The following is a 19,151-nucleotide window of genomic DNA, read 5'->3' as shown; positions in this document are numbered from 1 at the left end:
ACGGGCGGGTCTTAGACTGGAAGTGAACGCTGATTGGCTGCTGTCATCCTTATCTGCCTGTCAATCAGTTTGATTGATTGTGTACCCATAGACTACTCCCCCCCTCCCTCGCCCCTCCCTTCCAGCCCCCCCCTTCTCAGATGAATCTGGTTCTTTTGTGTTAAAACGGTTTTTATTGTTTTAGCCTTAAGAAAAACCACGAGAGAGGCGTGACACTTCAACACTCTCTCGCCAACATTTGCAAAGGGTACAAAACATAACAATCCCCTACATCAAGAGGCTTCCCCAAACTCCCCCCACCCCTACCTACCCCCCCTCCCCCCCCCCCCACCCTTGAGGTCCTTTCCAAGTCCAACTCCAGCTGTAATCCGATGTAGAAGATATCACGATATGCATCAGACATTCTCAAAGGGATATCTCCACTCAGTCCCAGGACTAGCCACGTCACTCATTGAGTATCGAGCTTCGCACAGTCTGTGGAAGTGCCTGCAGATAGACGTCCCAAATAGCCAGAAAACGCTTTTTGTGGATCGGGGTTGGTCGCATCGTCGCCGCATCGAGAAGCATCATACGATGAAAGCATTTCTCCATGCCAATAAGAAGGGGGTAACATCTCCCTCCAATGCACCAAGATCATCTTTTTCCCCACCAAGCACGCCTTATGGATAAGTAAGCGGCTTCCCAGCCCTCTAATTCGCAGAGGAGAAATGCAACCAAACAGTAGCCATAACGGGGATATGGGAATGACGACCCCCAGCAAAGACTCCAAATAATGAGTCACTTTGGTCCAAAATTTGTGAATAGTCGGACATTCCCAAAAAGCATGAGATAATGTACCCCTGGCATGCCTGCAGCGAAGACAAGCCGCCGAGGACGAAATCCGTAATTGGAAAGCCCTCTGCGCTGAAACATAGCTGCGCCATAAAAATTTATATTGCATTTCTCGAAAATATGAATTAACCGAGAGCCGGGATATCCGCTTAAAGCCCGCTTTAATAATATAAACATTTACTGCAAACACCCCGTCCCCATTCCATCTATCAACCAGCACAGAACAAATATCCACCGGCCCCAGAAGCCGGAGACGCCGATAATACTGAGATAGCATAGGAGGCTTATCTGTATCAAGAGAGAACATGACTCGCAATTTATGAAGGTGAGATATTTGCATGACATCGGGAGGAAGGGATCTAAGATAGTGGTTTAACTGCAGATATGGAAAGACCTCCCCTGCCGATAGGGCATAGCAAGTCCTAGTTTCCTGGAAAGACATGAGGGTCCCCTCTGGGTTCAGGACATGGCCCAACAGGTCAATACCCCGGTTACTCCATCTCTGAAATGCCGCTGATTGGGAACCCGGGGTAAAGTCAGGATTTCCCCGGATCGGCAACAACGGAGCACAAATCCGGGGGGAATCCATTAGTCGCGTGAGGCGCCCCCAAGTGGCCCTAAGCGGCCTAATAACTACATTTTGAACCAGGTAGGAGGGCAATGAGGACGCCGCGCTTGCAAGAGGAAATGTAAGGACGTAGAGCCGCCACCTCCAGATCCGCAGGGAGGCTAACCACTGTAGAGGTCGTCATCAGCCAATCCCGGATTAGACGTAAATTGCTAGCCAAATTATAACGGGCGATATCGGGAATTCCCAAACCCCCCTTTCCCCACCGTTCCCGCATCCAGGCCAAGGGGATACGAGATCTACCCCCCCTCCAATAGAAACTGCATTGTGCCTTGTCCAGCTGCCGTAACTCCACAGCTCGAAAGCAGCAAAGGCAAGTTCTGAATAAGTACAACACTTAGGCAATATGGTCATCTTGAAGAGCTGGACTCTACCCCCTAACGACAGCGGTAAGTGGGCCCAACTGAGCAACTTGTCCTGAGTCAGTTTTAAGAGTGGAAGGACATTCAATTTATAAAGCCGAGAGAGATCTCTGGGGATTGTAATTCCCAAATAACGAAATGCTTCATCCGCCTGTTTTAACGGGAACTCCCCATCCCATCCGCTCAACAGCGAATCCGGGTATGCCAGGGCCTCCGACTTGTCCAAATTTAGGCGAAATCCTGAAAAAATGCCATAATCCCAAAAAATGTTTAGTAGCGGCGGAAGAGACCGCCGGGGGTCTGTAATAAAAACCAGGACATCGTCCGCAAATGCGGCATATTTAAATGTGAGATAGGAAACGCAGCCCCTTTACCGTCCTGGCATCTTGTATGTTCAAAAGCAGGGGTTCAAGTTGAAGTATAAACAAAAGGGGGGAAAGTGGACACCCTTGTCTTGTGCCCCTAGAAATGGAGAAAACCTCGGAAGCAGATCCATTGGCCAGAATCGTGGCTTCCAGGTCGTGGTATAATAAACGGGTCGCTGTATAAAGAAGCCCCCCAAAGCCCATCCTCTGTAACACCCAAAACAGATAATCCCAATTCACCCTATAGAACGCAGCGTCAAAAACTAACCGCGAGGAATGGACCTCCATTAACTGACACATAGACATAGCCGCTAATACTTTGCGGATATAGTTAACCCCATATCGTTTCCGTACAAATCCCACCTGGGCAGGACCCACCAAATCTGGGAGCACCAAAGAGAGTCGCTCCGCCAGAACCTTGGCCAATAGTTTATGATCAAAATTTAACAACGAAATAGGGCGATATGACTCGGGATATAAGGAATCCTTGCCCGGCTTTGGACTGAGGACAATATGTGCCCTATTACTATGTGGGGGAACGAGCCACCACCCGCCAAGGCATTTACTACCTGAACCAGGGGAGGGCCCACCAGATCCCGGAGACACTGGTAAAATTCAGCCCCCCATAACCATCTGGCCCCGGCGCCTTAAGCTTTTTCGCCTCCACCGATGACAGCTTGGACTTCCGCTAAAGACCACCGGGCTATTTAAGAGCGCCTGGTGCTCGCCCGGTTAATTGAGGGAGTCGCACTTGTGCACAAAACTGGGCACACGCCTCTGGGCTCCACTGCTCAGATGGGTACAGACCCTGATAAAAATCTTGGAAACCTATGCAGGATGTCCTTTGTGGCAGTAAGGATGCGACCCGTTGGAGCTCTCAGGGCCGGTGGTATATATCGAGATCCTCGAGCTGCCCTAACCAGGTTGGCGGAGCAGCTTCCCAGACTTGTTGCTGTGCTGGTAAAGCTTGTACTGGTAATAGAGACATTCAAGTAATTAAAGAAGTGAATTACTACTGAGACTTCATGAGAAGTTGCCCCCATATGGTATGCAAATGCATTCCCTATGGCAAGGGTTCTCCCAGCCGAAACCCCCCGCCACAATCATCCACAGACTGAGTGAGAGTGTGCAAGAGATTACAGAATTGCGCGTACACACACGAAGTGGACCCATGTATCTTCCTACCAACCTCCAACCCCCCCCCCCCGAAATAAACCCCCCCCCTTCCCCCCCCCCCCTCGCAATTCCCCTGGCGAGGACTACTCCCTGCTCCATAAAGAGAGTCACTACCATGTTAGCACACCCACCCCCCTTCCCCCCCCCCCTTCCCCCCCCCCCCACCTGCATCATCAAGATACCCACAGTAAATCAGAAAAACAGATAAGGAAGGTGAACAGCAACGATGAAAATCAAAGAATACCAACATAAGATCAAAAGGCCCCCGTATGAAAACAGTCACCCAGCTCTGCAAAAATTTGAAAAGTCTTGCATTCGGACTGTGACCGGCCTATGAGCAATCATAAGCAAAACCTGTTATAAGGGATATAAACAATTATAAGCCCAAATAGAGTTTCAGTCCGTCCAAAGTCACATGTGAGCAACGTAACAAACCCTGGAGAAAAAGGAGAAACAAAGAAAAACGGAGGAAAAATGAAAAATGATGAAAAAACCAAACAACTCACAGGAAAAAAGCACAAGACCCTCAGGTCAGTCTATAACACAAGTCCAGCATCAAAGGCAAAAGGCCCCCCCCCCAGGCAAAGCCTCCGCAGGAACTCCGAGAGGCAGGTAAGGAAAGGAAGAAAAAACCCCAACTCTCCACGCCATCTGCGGGCCATGCTCCAAGTCGTGCCCCTCGGGAACAAACGAACTCCCGGGAGGTCCTGACACATGCCTCCAGGTAGGCCGGACCTTTACCAAAATTTGCTCTCGCGCCCGAGGGCGAGGGACCTATCCAACTGATCATCCTAATGGTGTTAAAATCCCCACCAAGGAATTATACAATCATCTACATACGGTAACAGCAAGCGATGGAGTTCCTGATAAAAAGTAGAATCATGATTGTTAGGAGCATAGAGATTGCATAAGACTACTTTTGTACCATGTAGTTCAGCAACCAGGATAACATACCTACCCATCGGATCCCTGATGTCTGACTGAACCCGGAGAGGAACCTGGGGGCTAATCCATATGACCACCCCCGCTGACTTCGTAGTCCCCGATGCATAATAAACTGTCCCGCCCCCAGACTCTACTTAATTTGTCATGTTCGCTATCTGTCAAATGGGTTTCTTGAAGGAACGCTATACTGGCTTTCTGTCGTTTAAGAAGAGCTTTAATTTTTGTTCTTTTAATTGGAGAATTTATCCCACAGACATTCCAAGTAATTAAAGAAGTTGAATTACTACTGAGACTTCATGAGAAGTTGCCCCATATGGTATGCAAATGCATTCCTATGGCAAGGGTTCTCCCAGCCGAAACCCCCGCCACAATCATCCACAGACTGAGTGAGAGTGTGCAAGAGATTACAGAATTGCGCGTACACACACGAATGGACCCCATGTATCTTCCTACCAACCTCCAACCCCCCCCCCCGAAATAAACCCCCCCCCTCCCCCCCCCCTCGCAATTTTCCCCTGGTGAGGACTACTCCCTGCTCCCATAAGAGATCACTACCATGTTAGCACACCCACCCCCCCTCCCCCCCCCCACCTGCATCAAGATACCCACAGTAAATTCAGAAAAAACAGATAAGAAGGTGAACAGCAACGAGAAAATCAAAGAATACCATACATAAGATCAAAAGGCCCCCGTATGAAAACAGTCACCCAGCTCTGCAAAAATTTGAAAAGTCTTGCATTCAGACTGTGACCGGCCTATGAGCAATCATAAGCAAAACCTGTTATAAGGGATATAAACAATTATAAGCCCAAATAGAGTTTCAGTCCGTCCAAAGTCACATGTGAGCACGTAACAAACCCTGGAGAAAAGGAGAAACAAAGAAAACGGAGGAAAATGAAAAAATGATGTGAAAAAACCAAACAACTCACAGGGAAAAAAGCACAAGACTATCAGGTCAGTCTATAACACAAGTCCAGCATCAAAGGCAAAAGGCCCCCCCAGGCAAAGCCTCCGCAGGAACTCCGAGAGGCAGGTAAGGAAAGGAAGAAAAAATCCCAACTCTCCACGCCATCTGCGGGCCATGCTCCAAGTCGTGCCCCTCGGGAACAAACGAACTCCCGGGAGGTCCTGACACATGCTTCGAGGGCGGCTCGGCCTGCCCGGCCACTCCGGCGTCGGATCCGTGCCTTTGCAAAAAAACTTGACACAGCTCCCTCAAAGTTGCAAGGCCCAGGGGGACCACAAAAACGAGCCCATAACCTGCGCAGGCAACGCTGCAATAAAATACCAATATAGGCAGCCCTGAAACCACCCGGTCCAAACAGTGTCCGAGCAAACAACGGGAGGGCTATAGAAACTTCAGCAGGAGCTCTAAATGGCTCGCTACAGCGCCAATTAACTGCTGGACGAGGCTGTCGCTTCGGTCCCGTCCTCCGTTCCCGCCACGCGCAAAAGGGACCGGGCCTCCTGAGGCGAGGTGAACCACTTTACCCCGGCCTCGGTTGTCACCCGCAGGCGAGCTGGAAACATCAAGGAAGCCCGGATCCCCTGCGCCAACAGCTGGGTGCAAACAGGTGCCATCGCCCGTCGCTGCGCCGCCACCGCCGCTGAAAAGTCTTGAAAAATAAGGATTCTGTGATTCTCAAATTGGAGCGTGTGGCCTTTGCGCGCAGCAGCCAGGATTTCTTGCTTGTGGGCAAAATTTAAGATCTTTGCCACCACCACCCTAGGTTTCTCAGCGTCGGCCCGCCTAATTCCCAGCCGGTGCGCTCGCTCGATTCGCAGCGGGCCCTGCACTGAAGTCAGCGAAAGTTCTTTGACCAACCAGTTTTCCAAGGTAGACTGGAGAGCGCGCTCATCCAGGGACTCGGGTAAGCCAACAAACCGCAAATTAGATCGCCTTGACCGATTCTCTAAATCTTCAATTTTCGCTGAATGTTTATCCAGCTCGGCCCTCAGAGCCGCCATTTCCTTTTGCATCGTGTGAAGGCCATCTTGCGTATCTGAGACGCGGCTTTCCAGTTCACTGCAGCGGCTTTCAAATTTGTTAAGATTAGACGAAATATCTGCTACCGCTGTAGAGATGGATTTAAGCTCAGGTCCCAGGGCAGCTATAACTGCAGATTTAATTTCAGCGATCACCGGCGCAGATAGCTGGTCGGTGGACCCAGGCGCGGCGGCCATTTTAGACTCCGGCGGTGGCAACAGCGAGTCTTTCCCTTTTTCCTTTGCTAATTTTACCGATCGGGTCGGCATAACCGGGCAGCTAGGACCAGAATAAAGAGGGCAATACCGCCGTCAAAGGATGCGCTCGCAGCCGTTCTTGGCGATGCAGATGGGGGTTGATTTCAGGGATCGGCCGCCGAGAGGAAAGGAATCACATCCTCCACCCTCAGTACATCACGTGATCCCCTGAATCTGGTTCTTCTGTTAACCTTGTCGCTGGTATCGTTTCTACAAAAAGAACAAATGCATTTGAACAGATGTAGTTATATTTGCTACTGCAGTGCTTTGTGTGCAGCAGCTTATATTTATACATTTATTTGATTTATATTCCATTTTTTAACTTTTCAAAGCACATTAATTCAAGTACTCTAGGTATTTCGCTGTCCCGAAAAGGGCTTATAATCTAAGTTTGTAGCTCCTCTGCTTAAAGGGGGAAGTTGGCCTCCACCCTACCCCAAAATATACTTGCAAAATTCCCTGATTATTCCAATGGCCCTCTCTCAACCCCGACTCTCACGCTTCTCATGGCTGTAAATGTACCAAATGTCGTAAAGCCCCATCTCTCATCCCACAAAAAGAATAAAAGCTCAATCTGAGGCATCCACCGTACACCCAATGCTAACCCTGTTAGATGAGTCATCATCCAGGTGCAGGATCAATCCCCATTTGCTGCTATCCCACCGGTGATTGAAACTTCCAAAAAGGCTCCAGCTGATCCCAGATGCTCCTTTACCCCTTGGGTGAAACTTAGACCTCGGCTTTCCCAAACTGTGGGTCCAGACCCTAAATGGAGTTAGAAAAACCTTTCAGATGGAGATCACAATTGCCTCAATTGGCAGCCCTCTTCAGGCACCAGCAGCAATAGCATTAGTAGTAGAAGGGAGCATGGGCCCTGTGAGTCAGCACGCAATCACAGGGCACTTCCCTTGCAGGAATTTCTCTGATAAAAGGAAGCCCTGCCTGAGGAGGGATCAAAGTCTCTGCAGGGCCTGCAAGTTTGCACTATCTCACAGGTCCCAAGCTGACCTTCAATGGTAATGCTGCTGCCCCCTGGAAATCACCGTTGGGCTTGGGACCAGCCATGAAGGGAAGGGAAGAATGAATGTGCATGGGCCACTAGAGATTGCCACCGTACCTTTCTCCTCCCCACCAATGAACCTACTCAAGAGAATAAATTTGCCCCTGATATCAGCTTGCCCTCTTCCCACCAGATGTTATCCACCTTTGGCCCAGGGCTCACAGGAAAAGGTTGTTGGGAGGAGGGATTATTTGACGAGAGGGGTGATGGCAGAAGGGCTTGAGGGATGGATAAGGCGGAGAGGAATTGGCTATGGAGGGTGAGTGAGAGAGGGGAATGTGAGGGATATTTAAGAGGAGTTGGGTTTGTGAAAGGTGAATAGCTGAGGCATTGCGACGAGAGGGTTGGAGAGAGGAGGAGGAAGGGAGGCTGGGAGTTGAGAGAGAGGATGGGGTGAAAGGTAGAGGATGACAGAGCATCAGTTGGGGTTATAAGAAGGGTTATGGGGGGTGAGAGAGGATCAGCTGTGGGATGAGAGGGGGATTATTATGTTATATTGTAAAGCGCTATGCTGAATTAATGTTTGAATGTAAACCGAGGTGATGTTACCTACGTGCCCCAGTATATAAAATCTGTAAAATAAATAAATAAATCAGCTGTGGGATGAGAGGGGGAAAGGGAGGTGAGAGGAGCAGAGGTTGAGAGACTGAGTACACTGGAGGGGAGGAGATCGAGAGACAGTCCTGTGGAGGGGGTGAGGTTGAGATGGATCAGGTAGAGTATGGAGAAGGTAAGGAGTGATTGATGGAAGGAGACCGCACCTCTGCTAATTTCTTTTGCTTGTCATGTGACATTTCAAGTGCTAAAATGGGTTCACACTGGGAAGCCCTGACTTAAAGACAAATGGTGCAGGGAGGGAATGAGTGAGTGGGGAATACCCCTGCCCCTGGCAGATGACCCTTTTGATAGAGTAGGCTTTGGGTACACGGAAGGATGGGGGGGAATGCGAGAGGGCCCCTTAATTTGAAACTTTTACTCTTTGTGAGTACAAGGGGAAGGGCTTAAGGGATGTGGCTTCTGAGCTATCATTTTGGTCATCTTTAGAGTGCAAAGTTCCTGACCTAATGCAACAAGTGAAAAAATGGTTGCTGAATTTTGGTTACAGATGCTATTGAGCTCCAAACTTCCAATACAGTTTGGCATTATGGGCTACTCCTAAAACTGCATACATGACGAAGTAATCAACATCTAAAACCAACATTTCAAATGAACAATAATAAAAACATTAATTAAAAGCTTCCTTAATATATAAAGCTTTAAGTTGTTTTCTAAAACACTTTACATATCATTGTCCCCTTAATTCTGCCCATTCCACAAGAATGCTGGAGTTTGAGTCCGCTGCAGCTTATATTCTCGCAAAGGAGGAAAATCTAATAAGTTAGTACCGGTAGATCTCAAAATACGAGAGGGATTATAAAACTGCAGTTTCGTACTTAGGAAGTTGGAGGCATCTGAATGATGAGTAGTCCAAGAAATCATAATTCCCTGTAAGTACCCGGATCAGTCCAAACTACTGTGTTTATGCTGATACTGCTTCATAATCCCTGGTGCCACCTGCAGTTCCTCAGTATTTCTGTGTCTCCAGCAGATGGTGGCTGGTGCTTAAACCTGCAGTTTCTGGCATGTTTTGCCTTTTTTGCTTTTTTTCTTTCTTTTTTCTTAGGAGCTCTCCTCCCAGGGGTAGGGCTCCCGGGGAGAACCCTTCCCTGTTTGGTTGAGGTGGACGAGCTCCTTTTTGTGCGCTCGCTCCAGTTTGATCTTTGGGGTGCAAATCTGGTAGTCCAGATCCCTCCCCTTCATGAGGCTGCCTAGGTGGCTTTGGGCTCTGGTCAGCTTTCTTTTTTGGGACTCTATCTCCTTTTGAGTTCAGGCTGGCTAAAACTGGACAGCTCCCCTCAGCCTTTGGAGAGGAGGGCTCCTGTCTCTGTAGTAAAATTAAAAAAAAAAAAAGTGCCATTTAGTGCAGATGGCAGCTGGGTTGAGCGGTCTTTTTCTTTGTCAGGGGAACATTTTTGAGGGCGATCTCCATATTGGATTGGGGATTCCCGTTCCAGCTGCGTGGTCATGGATCGGGGCCAGGCCTGCCGCACGGTTTCCACAAATTTCAGCCGCCTTTCTCTTTGCTCGGCGCGCATCTCCAGATGTGAATGGTCTTCTCTGAGGCCCCCCCCACGAAACTTCGGCGACGTGGGGCTGCCTCTGCCACGCAAGTTGCTTCTCTCAGGGACAGCGGTTCCTTGCATCAGGCCCTTGAGCCCAAAACGGTGGCCAACTTAGCTTTCCCAGCAAGCTTGCCCGTGCTATTGGAGGGGATGGGGGAATCCACCCCGCAACTTTCCCCATTTCACCTGGGCCCTGTAGAGGGGCAGGGGAGCACAGGTGAGGCTCTGCCTCTCAGTTTTTCACAATTGAGCAGTGGCAGGTCTACGGGGTCGGCTCCCTGCAGCTTTTCTCTGGAGTTTATTTTATTGCTCCACCGAGCCAATTTGGCAGAGCAGGAGGGTCTGGGGCACCAACAGTAGGGCTGGCCCCCTCTCCTTCATCCCCTGGAGTTCAAACTCCAATGGCTGGCCCTGTTTGCTCCCGGGGAAGTTTGTCCTCTGGGGTTCAGCATCTGTTGTGTCCACTGCGGACAGATTGTGATACGGATGATTCGGTAGGTTCCCGGAGAACCCCAGGAATCCAGGGCTGCTATTGTCAGGGACCCTGGCTCCTGATCCCAAAGCAGGTGATCCAGATGTGAGTGACCCGGATCATGGGAATAGTGTAGATGACATGCCGGTGTCTGAAGGAGACCATCCCAAGATTCTTCACTTGATTCTGAGAGACAAATTAGCTCCGTTGATTCTGCAAGCCCTCAGTGAGCTAAGGTTGAAACTCCCTCAGACAGATTTGGACCTAGATGGGGCAGATCCAGTGTGTCCAGTTCCCCATCTGCGTTCCCTATCATAGGTCTGTGCAGAGGATGGTGGATCAAGAGTGGAGTTTTCCGGAGCCGGTCTGAGGGTGGGTCGAGCTATTTCGAAGCTTTATCCCTTGCCCGAGCAGACCTTGGAGCTTTTTGCTGTGCCAAAAGTGGATGTGGCGGTGCCAGCGGTCACCAAAAAGACAACTATTCCCATGGCGGGGGCTGCAGCTTTAAAGGATATCTAGGATCACAAGCTGGAGGTTCATCTCAAACGGATCTTTGAGGGGTACACATTGAGTTTACGGGTGGCTATCTGTTCCAGCTTCATGCAACGAGTGTGCTTTTGTTGGGTGCAGCAGCTGCAGGGCAATCAGGCTAAGCCCAGCATGGACAGTAATTGCGCTGAATGCTCGGTGGCACCAGTCGCATACTTAGTGGACGCCTTGTATGACTTGGTGCAGACATCTTCTCGGGTGCAGAGTGAGGGATGTGAATACTGATAGGCTTTCTGCATCTATAGTTTCAGGTTCTACTGCAGAGGAGGAGCAGTCAGGGACTTCTCAGGAGGACGTGTGGAGGTAGATATGTCTGTGCGGGCTTCTGAGCGATCACTTGGGAGTGACAGGTGGAGGAGCGAAACAGCAGGGTACAGTGGATGAGTTGTGTGTCTGCAAGGATCACTCTACATCAACTCACATCAGATTGTTGGAGGCAGTCTTTGGCAGGTGAGACTTCTAGGGAGGGGGTCTAAGGGGTCACAGGGGGAATAAGAGGAAGAGGAAAAAGTCTAAAGAACGAAGTTCATCTTCTTCCTCTTCAGATCCCTAACTTGTCCTGAACTACCATTGCAAGATGAATAGTTGACCTGACATGCTCAGCATAACCACTACTGTCTCAGTCAATAGAAGGACTAGGGGCCACTCCATGAAGTTAGCAAGTAGCTCATTTAAAACCAATCGCATAGTTAAGCTCTGGAATTCATTGCCAGAGGATGTGGTTACAACAGTTAGTATAACTGGGTTTGGATAAGTTCCTAGAGGAAAATTTCACAAACTGCTATTAATTGATAAGCAATAGTAGCTTGAGATTTATTTAATGTTTGGGTACTTGCCAGGTACTAATGACTTGGGTTGGCCACTGTTTTGAGACAGGACCCTTGGTGTGACCCAGTATGGCTTCTTATGTTCCTATGTTCTCATATATAGAGATACACTTGCTTTCACACACAAATGCTCTCTCATACATACACATACAGATGCTGTCTCTAAGGCAACCCATGCTCTATCACATACACAGCCACACATGCTGTCCATCAGGCTGAATCTCCCCTTTTTGTTGTGGTGGTGAGAGGCCTGAGCTCAGCAGGCAGACGGGGGCCTCTTATTTTCTTCTTCTGCTGCTGCTAGGCCTCTTCTTTCCTCCTGCTGCTCCACCAGCAGCCTTGAAGCCTTTTCTCTTCCTCCTGCTCAGGCCTGGGGCTCACATGTGTGTGTGTGTGTGGGGGTGGGGGGGGGGGGGGATGCACCGAAATGAAAGAAGAGGAGAGCCGGTGGACCCCATCTCACTGGCAGCAAAGATAAGAAGAGGACCATGCATACCGCGACTGGGAGCAGGAGGGAGTCCATTCAACTGCTGCTCCTTCTGTTGTGCTGGCCCCACAGTATCGAAAAATACTCCTAACCAAAAAGCCAGTGTGGGTGGCTTAAGAACAGCTTGGGAGGCTGCTTAATGGATTTAAACAAATGAACAAAAATTAAGGGAAGTTCCTGCTGGTTCTCAGACTTTTTTTGGTGTTAACCAATGCACAAATAAGCTTTAGCAGCTCTGACCTTCTCCTTCCCTTGTTTTCTGCTATGGACCCGGACCTCCAGTGCCGTCCCTCCTCCTGCTTGCCCCTCTGGTTTCCCTCTGTACCCCCTGTGATGTAGTGCAGGTCTTACCAGTTACTGATCCCATCTGTGTGCTGAAGAACCTTCTACCCTAACAGAGAACCTTTGCTGGTTGGCAACGCGTGGGTCTGCTTCCTCTTGGTGTCAGTATTGAAGCATTTCAGGGCTGCTGTTGCTATAAAGAAGAGGCCCGGTGCATGATGTGGCCGGGAGCAGGAAGGAGCCTGTTCAGCTGTTGCCCCTTCTTGCTGGCCCTGCAATATTAAAAAATCACCGGGCTAGCACTTCCTTTAGGCTGATCTTGCAATGATCGCATCATGCACCGGGCCTCTTCTTGCCTTCGCCGCTGGTGGGATGGGGTCCACTGGTGGTGCTTGAGGCCTGCTTTCTTCCTCCTACCCCCGGCGGCCATGAATCCACTTCTCTTCCTCCTGCCGCCAGCAGCATGCGGGATCTTCTATTTTGTTTACCAGCAGGGGGTTGGAACCTCGCCGACATTTAGCTAAATATGTATCGGGAGGCAGCCACAGAGCATTTTGGAGGGCACTTTTTGCCACTTCAAAATTTTGCAGACTGAAGCAGCCGCCTCACCCTGCCTTATTATAGAACCGCCCCTGCCTCCTGTGCATGGAAACCTTTGAGATGTTTGAATGTCTCTATCAGATCCTCACTATCCTGCCTTTCCTTCAGGGTGTACATGTTTAGATCTTTAAATCTTTTAGCATATGCTTTAGAACAAAGATCACTGACCATTTAAGTAGCCACCCTCTGGACAGACTCCATCCTGTTTATATACTTTTGAAGGTGCAGTCTCCAGAATTGTTCACAGATCTCACCAGGAACTTATACAGGGGCAATATCACTTCCCCTTTTCTGTTAACCTTTCATCCTCCTGTGCAGCCAAGCATCTTTCTGAATTTTGTCATCATCTCTTTGGCCACCTTAAGATCATCAGATTCAGTTACCCCCAGATCCCACTCATCCTGCTTAAAAGAATTCCACCTCCAGCACTGTAGCTCTCCCTTAGGTTTCTGCATCCTAAATGCATTATTCTGCATTTTTTAGCATTAAATCCTAGCTGCCAGCCCTTAGACCATTCCTTGACTTTCACTAGATTCTTCCTCATGTTTTCCACACCTTCTAGGCTGTCCACCCTGTTACAAAGTTTGGTATCATTGGCAAAAACACAAATTTTTCCTAACAATCTTTCCACTATGTCACTCACGAAAATGTTGAAAAGAACCAGTCCAAGTACTGATTCCTGAGGCCCAGCACTAGTAACAACCCCCTCCTTGGAATGAACTACATTTACCTCTACTCTTTGCATCTCCCAGTCAGCCAGTGTCTAACCCACTCAGTCAATCTAAATCTCATGCCAAGGATATTCAATTTCTTTAAGAATGTAAGAACATAAGAAGTTGCCATACTAGGTCAGACCAAGGGTCCATCAAGCCCAGCATCCTGTTTCCAACAGTGGCCAATCCAGGCTACAAGTACCTGGCAAGTACCCAAACACTAAGTAGATCCTATGCTACGGATGCTAGTAATAGCAGTGGCTATTCCCTAAGTCAACTTAATTAATAGCAGGTAATGGACTTCTCCTCCAAGAACTTATCCAATCCTTTTGGAGCGGCCTCGGAGGGATCGGGGAAAGCTATCGGGCCTCCCCTAGGCTCGGTGCGCGCAAGGTGCACAAGTGTGCACCCCCTTGCCCGCCGACCCCGAATTTTATAATATGCGTGCGGCAGATAAAATTGGGTGTACTTTTGTGCGCGCCAGGTAGCACGCACAAATGTACCCCGCGTGCTCTCCTTTAAAAATCTGCCCCTATATCTAGAGCTCGGCCTTGATTCAACTCTCTGGTCTCCCAATCAAAAAATTGATAGATTAAGATAACCTGCTCAATACCAGATCTAGAGTTAGCTAGATAAGACTTATCCGGCTAACTAGCAATTTATTCAGGGATATTTGGCAGCATAGCCATGCTGATGAATATCCTGTGCGAGTAAGCCAGAAAAGTCTTATCCACCTAACTCACTTAGCCAGATATCTTTGAGCCCTTAGCATTCTTCCATCAGTATTGCCTTTGCTATCATCTGGATGGCAGTCCATATATTCTAAAAATGTAATTTAATGCTCACCCATAATGCTTCAGGTAGTGGCTTCTGCCATAGTATGGCTCTTAAACCTGATTCAGAAAATAAAATGGACAATTTAGTTATATTTATTTATTTATTTATTTATTTATTTATTTATTTATTTAACAGTTTTTTATACCGACCTTCATAGTAGATAACCATATCGGATCGGTTTACATTTTAACAAGGGAAAACTAAGGTAACAATTCTGGTTAATAATAGATAACAAAGGAAAAAGGAATAAGTCAAAGTTACAATCAACAAGGAATGGAAAAAACTTGGAGGCTTACAGACAAGCTGGAAGGAAGATAATATTTAAACATATCTGACATATCTGACATATCTGACATTTTAATTTCTAGAAAATAAAGCTTTTGATGGGTTGTACTCAACAGAGATGGGAATATGTATTGTAAACCACAGCCCTGCTCCAAGGCCACTCTGAAATCGGAGCGGCCTCGGAGGGAACTTTCTTTCCACCCCACCCCCGCACCTTCCCCTCCCTTACCCCCTCCCCCCGGCCCTATCTAACCCCCCCCCCTTACCTTTTGTTGGCAGATTTATGCCTGCTGAAAGCAGACGTAAATCTGCGCGCGCAGGTCAGTTACATTTGTTTGTACCTATGAATATTCCACACCTTCCCACATATGGTTCAAAGTGGATTACAATTTGGAAGTGCCACAAGAAGTGGCACAAAATAAGTAATCTTACAAGTATCGAGTGTTTTACTTTTCTGATGACTTTAAGTTTCTTGGCTTACTATTTATTGGAGCAATGCACAGGGAGGCCAATATCCAGCACTATTTAGCTGGATGAGTAATGATTTATCTGGCTAAATGGTGGCCACTGAATATCCGGCTATTTTCAGCGGTTGCCACTTAGCTGGATAAGTACTTATTCGGCAAAGTAGATAGCCAGATAACTTGTGGGTGGACAGTGGGTGGATTGGGATGGAGCTATTTATCCAGCTAATTTAACTGGATAGATGCTGATATTCGGATTTATCCAGTTATGTACATTGGATAAGTTAGACCTGCCATACAGCAGGTGATTTCTACAGGGATAGTCAGCAGCATAGCCTGATGCTGAATATTCCATTTAAGTTAGCTGGAAAAGTCTTATATGGCTAACTTAACTAAATGTTTAGTTTTGAATATTGGACCCATAGAAATTAATGATTAATCAAAGTGGTTATTACAAATTTAAATAGTGAATAATTTTCCTGTCTTTTAATATTGTGATGTCACTAGCTATTACAATATATTTCCAATTGTAATGCCATTTTTAAGTCCAAAATTCAAAAGCAGGAGTTCTTGTATAAGCAAGATATTTTTCCAGTGCTCAGGTTACTGTTTTTAATGCAAAATCTTCTAACAATGAAACCAGAAAAAGTTTCCAAGCTTGTTCAGGTTTTTATTTGCCAGTAGAGAATCAGCCACAGAACTGCTCTAGCAAAATGTTTCACTATTTGACAAAAATAAAAGATCTAATTGTAACCAGATTTGCTAAATTGGTCTGTTCTGGTCACCCTGCTTTTTGGAATCCAAGATGAAGTGCAGGCTCAGCAGGAGATTACAATGGTTCAAACTGCAGTTACAAGGCAGTAAACTGCGATTGATAGGCTGATGCAATAAAGTGCGATTGGCTGAATGCAGTTTTCCCCACACTTAAATGAACATTTTGTGCAGGTAAGCATTACTCCCAATGCAGGAAGGAGTAATGCCTTCAAAAAATGTGTGCTCAGCTCAGCGCCTTCGCATGGAAATTCCATGTAAATGAGAGCATTAAGCATTCCTTTCCAATACAGACAGGTGCGTTGGCTGAGCCCACATTTTCTTAATACTAGAAACTTTACTCCTGGTCAAAGGTGTAGTAAAGTTTCTAATACTGGATCCACTGCTGTGGCCGTCCCTACTCATGAGCACAAGCAGCAGCAGCAGCAGCTCCATAGTGCATTTATGGTAAATGCCTTTGAAAGTTGCCCTCTAAAGAACATTAGATTCTAATTAGGAAGTTTTAAGGCGGACATCAGCATAGCCAGAGGAAACAGCAAGACTCTGCCAACAGCAGCCTCAACAACTCTGGAAAAAGTAGCATGCTAAGTCAAAACAAGCTAAGTCTAAACCCAAAAAAACCAGAAATGCTGTGGATCAAGATACACAAATCCACTCCAGCAGGAAAGTGACCCTTGATGGAACAACACTAACCCTTAACTCTGAAGCCCAGAGCCTGCACTTCATCTTGGATTCCATACTCACCCTCAAACGCCATACCTTAGCATCTCCAACAGCTCTGCCATCTCTGCCCCCTTCTGGATGACATTGCCCTTGTAACTGCTGTTTGAACCATTGTAATCTCCTGCTTAGACTACTGCAAATTGCTCTGTACTGGAATCTCGTAAGTTATAAAATCACATGTCCATGTGTGCACGCTGGGTAGCGCGGGCACATGGACGCGTGCGCATATCTCTTAAAATCTACCCCTAAATGTGTAATCTGCTGTGTTGCACCATAGAGAGCAACTATATCAGAAACTTGCTTTAAACTCCCCAGCTGGAAAAACATCTCACAAACAAACATTTATGATGATGATGAAGACGACATAAAAGACAATAGTAGACAGCACAGATCATTCCACTTCCCGCAGAAGATAATAGTGACCTGAAGTAGTGGTAGTTGTGTCAATTAATTTAATAAGCATTGACTTCCTTAAGCACTGATTTTCACAGTAATCTTTGGTGTCCATTTGTTTCATTACTTATTTTTAATACTAACCTGAAACATGTGCAGTTTCTGATGTTTTGCAGAAATATATTTCTGAAAGAAAAACAGATAGGTTGCCATGATGAAGACATATTCTGCATCTTACTTCAATGTAAAAAAGGGGTTGGGGCCCATATCTGTAAATCTGGAGACCCCTGTTTGCAGTCTTACTGCCACCACCATGTTAGTATGATGGCTCCTGGAGGAAGAGCACATCATGGGAAACCCCACTGGGGATAGAGACTGAGCCACTTTCAGGATAAATTTCAATAACCACATAGCGGCAAATTTGCATATCCAGTATAAATTTCAAACAAGGGATCTTAGATCCTAACTCCATGATTAGGCACCTAGTTCCAGTTGAATATTGTCCTCTCCATGCGAGTGATGCTGGAGAATCATCTGATTGATTTCAGGACATAAAGGGAAGAAATCACTGTGTGAACTTCAGCAAGATTCTTAGTGACAATATTCAAAGGTTTTAACATGGATAAATACAGGTTTACCTGCTTTAAGACATGGCTTTATTATTGCCCCCCTCCCCCCCACCTTACTTTGGGTAAAACTATGCACACTGTTTCATATGTAAAAATAAAGACAATTGAATGCTGCTAGCGAAAGAGGGCCGTGTTGTAAACTATTGGCCAGCAAGCAACACACAACAGAGACAAGAGTAGAAAATAGTGAAATGTAACAATCAGATGAACACGTACATCAAGAGCAGGAGGAGTCACAGAAAAGGAAAGGTAGGCGGAGTGAAGCCGTCGGGCAGCATCGGTTGCAACACTCTGATCAGTCCAGACAGTGGGATGTGCCAAAGCTTCCCTAAGTAGGGTGAGACCGAGATAGTCCCATTCGAAGCACCTGTCTGCCAATGGAGCCAAACTCTCCAACTGTTTCTCCGCCCAAGATGTAGCCTGTGAATGCAAAGAATGGGCCTTTAAGCCCTCTGGTACTGGCCTGCCACGACAGATATATGCCGATGTGACCGCTTCCTGTAGCCACCTGGCAATAGCAGCATTAGAAACCTTGTTCCCATTATTGGGACCAATCTATAAGACAAAGATATGATCAGAGACACGGAACTTGTTGGTGACTTGACTTGTAAGAATAGTAGGAGAACTCTCTTGACATCCAGTCACCGTAGGTCGCTGGACGGAGTGATGGAAATGTCCTCTGAAGAAAAAGCCGGAAGCTCCATGGACTGATTGTTGTGAAAAGAGGACACCACCTTAGGTAAGAAGGACGGGACTGTTTTGAGGGAAAACCCCAAATCAGAAAAACGGCGACAACGCTTGAAGCACGGACACTCTCCTGGCCGAGCAAATAGAGACAAGGAAAACCATCTTGAGGGTTAGGTCCTTAAGAGTGGCCCGGCAAAGAGCCTCGAAGGGGGAATCGCAGAGAATGCGCAGCACCAAATTAAGAAAATGTATGATATCTGGATGGGCCACCAGCGCGCAGCCATCGACTGGCCCAGGAGGGAACCGGGAGCCGAGACCTGCACCTGCAAGGAATTGAAGGACAAACCTTTGGAGAGACCCGTCTGAAGGAAGGAGAGAACCAAGAATACCGGGGCCTTGCGTGCCGGGATACCGGAAACGGAACACATATTCTCAAACACTGTCCAAGCTCGGATAAGTGAGAGAGGTGGATGTTTTATGTGCCTGCAAAAGTGTGGAAATAACTTCTTCCATATAACCCTTCTTTCTCAGGCGACGTCGCTCAAAAGCCAGACCACTAGACAAAAGCAATTTGCCTGATCGAAAAATACGGGACCTTGGCACAGCAGGTTTGGTAGATGACCGAGGCAAAGGGGATCCTCCTTTGTGAGGTTCCCCAG

At 47.4% G+C, this 19,151-nt stretch overlaps 1 long non-coding RNA gene across 1 annotated transcript; it reads right to left on the bottom strand.

Annotated features, from left to right (window-relative positions):
- Nucleotides 1–6,698: 6,698 nt before the first annotated feature.
- Nucleotides 6,699–17,355, bottom strand: LOC115075850. Its single transcript, XR_003852630.1, has 3 exons — nt 17,321–17,355; nt 14,550–14,596; nt 6,699–6,761 (listed from the first exon to the last, which is right to left on the bottom strand). It is a non-coding gene; the product is annotated as an uncharacterized LOC115075850 (long non-coding RNA).
- Nucleotides 17,356–19,151: the final 1,796 nt, after the last annotated feature.

Source organism: Rhinatrema bivittatum, chromosome 14, assembly GCF_901001135.1.
Source record: "Rhinatrema bivittatum chromosome 14, aRhiBiv1.1, whole genome shotgun sequence".
Taxonomy (NCBI): domain Eukaryota; kingdom Metazoa; phylum Chordata; class Amphibia; order Gymnophiona; family Rhinatrematidae; genus Rhinatrema; species Rhinatrema bivittatum.
This window is presented reverse-complemented; position numbering and strand designations above follow the sequence as displayed.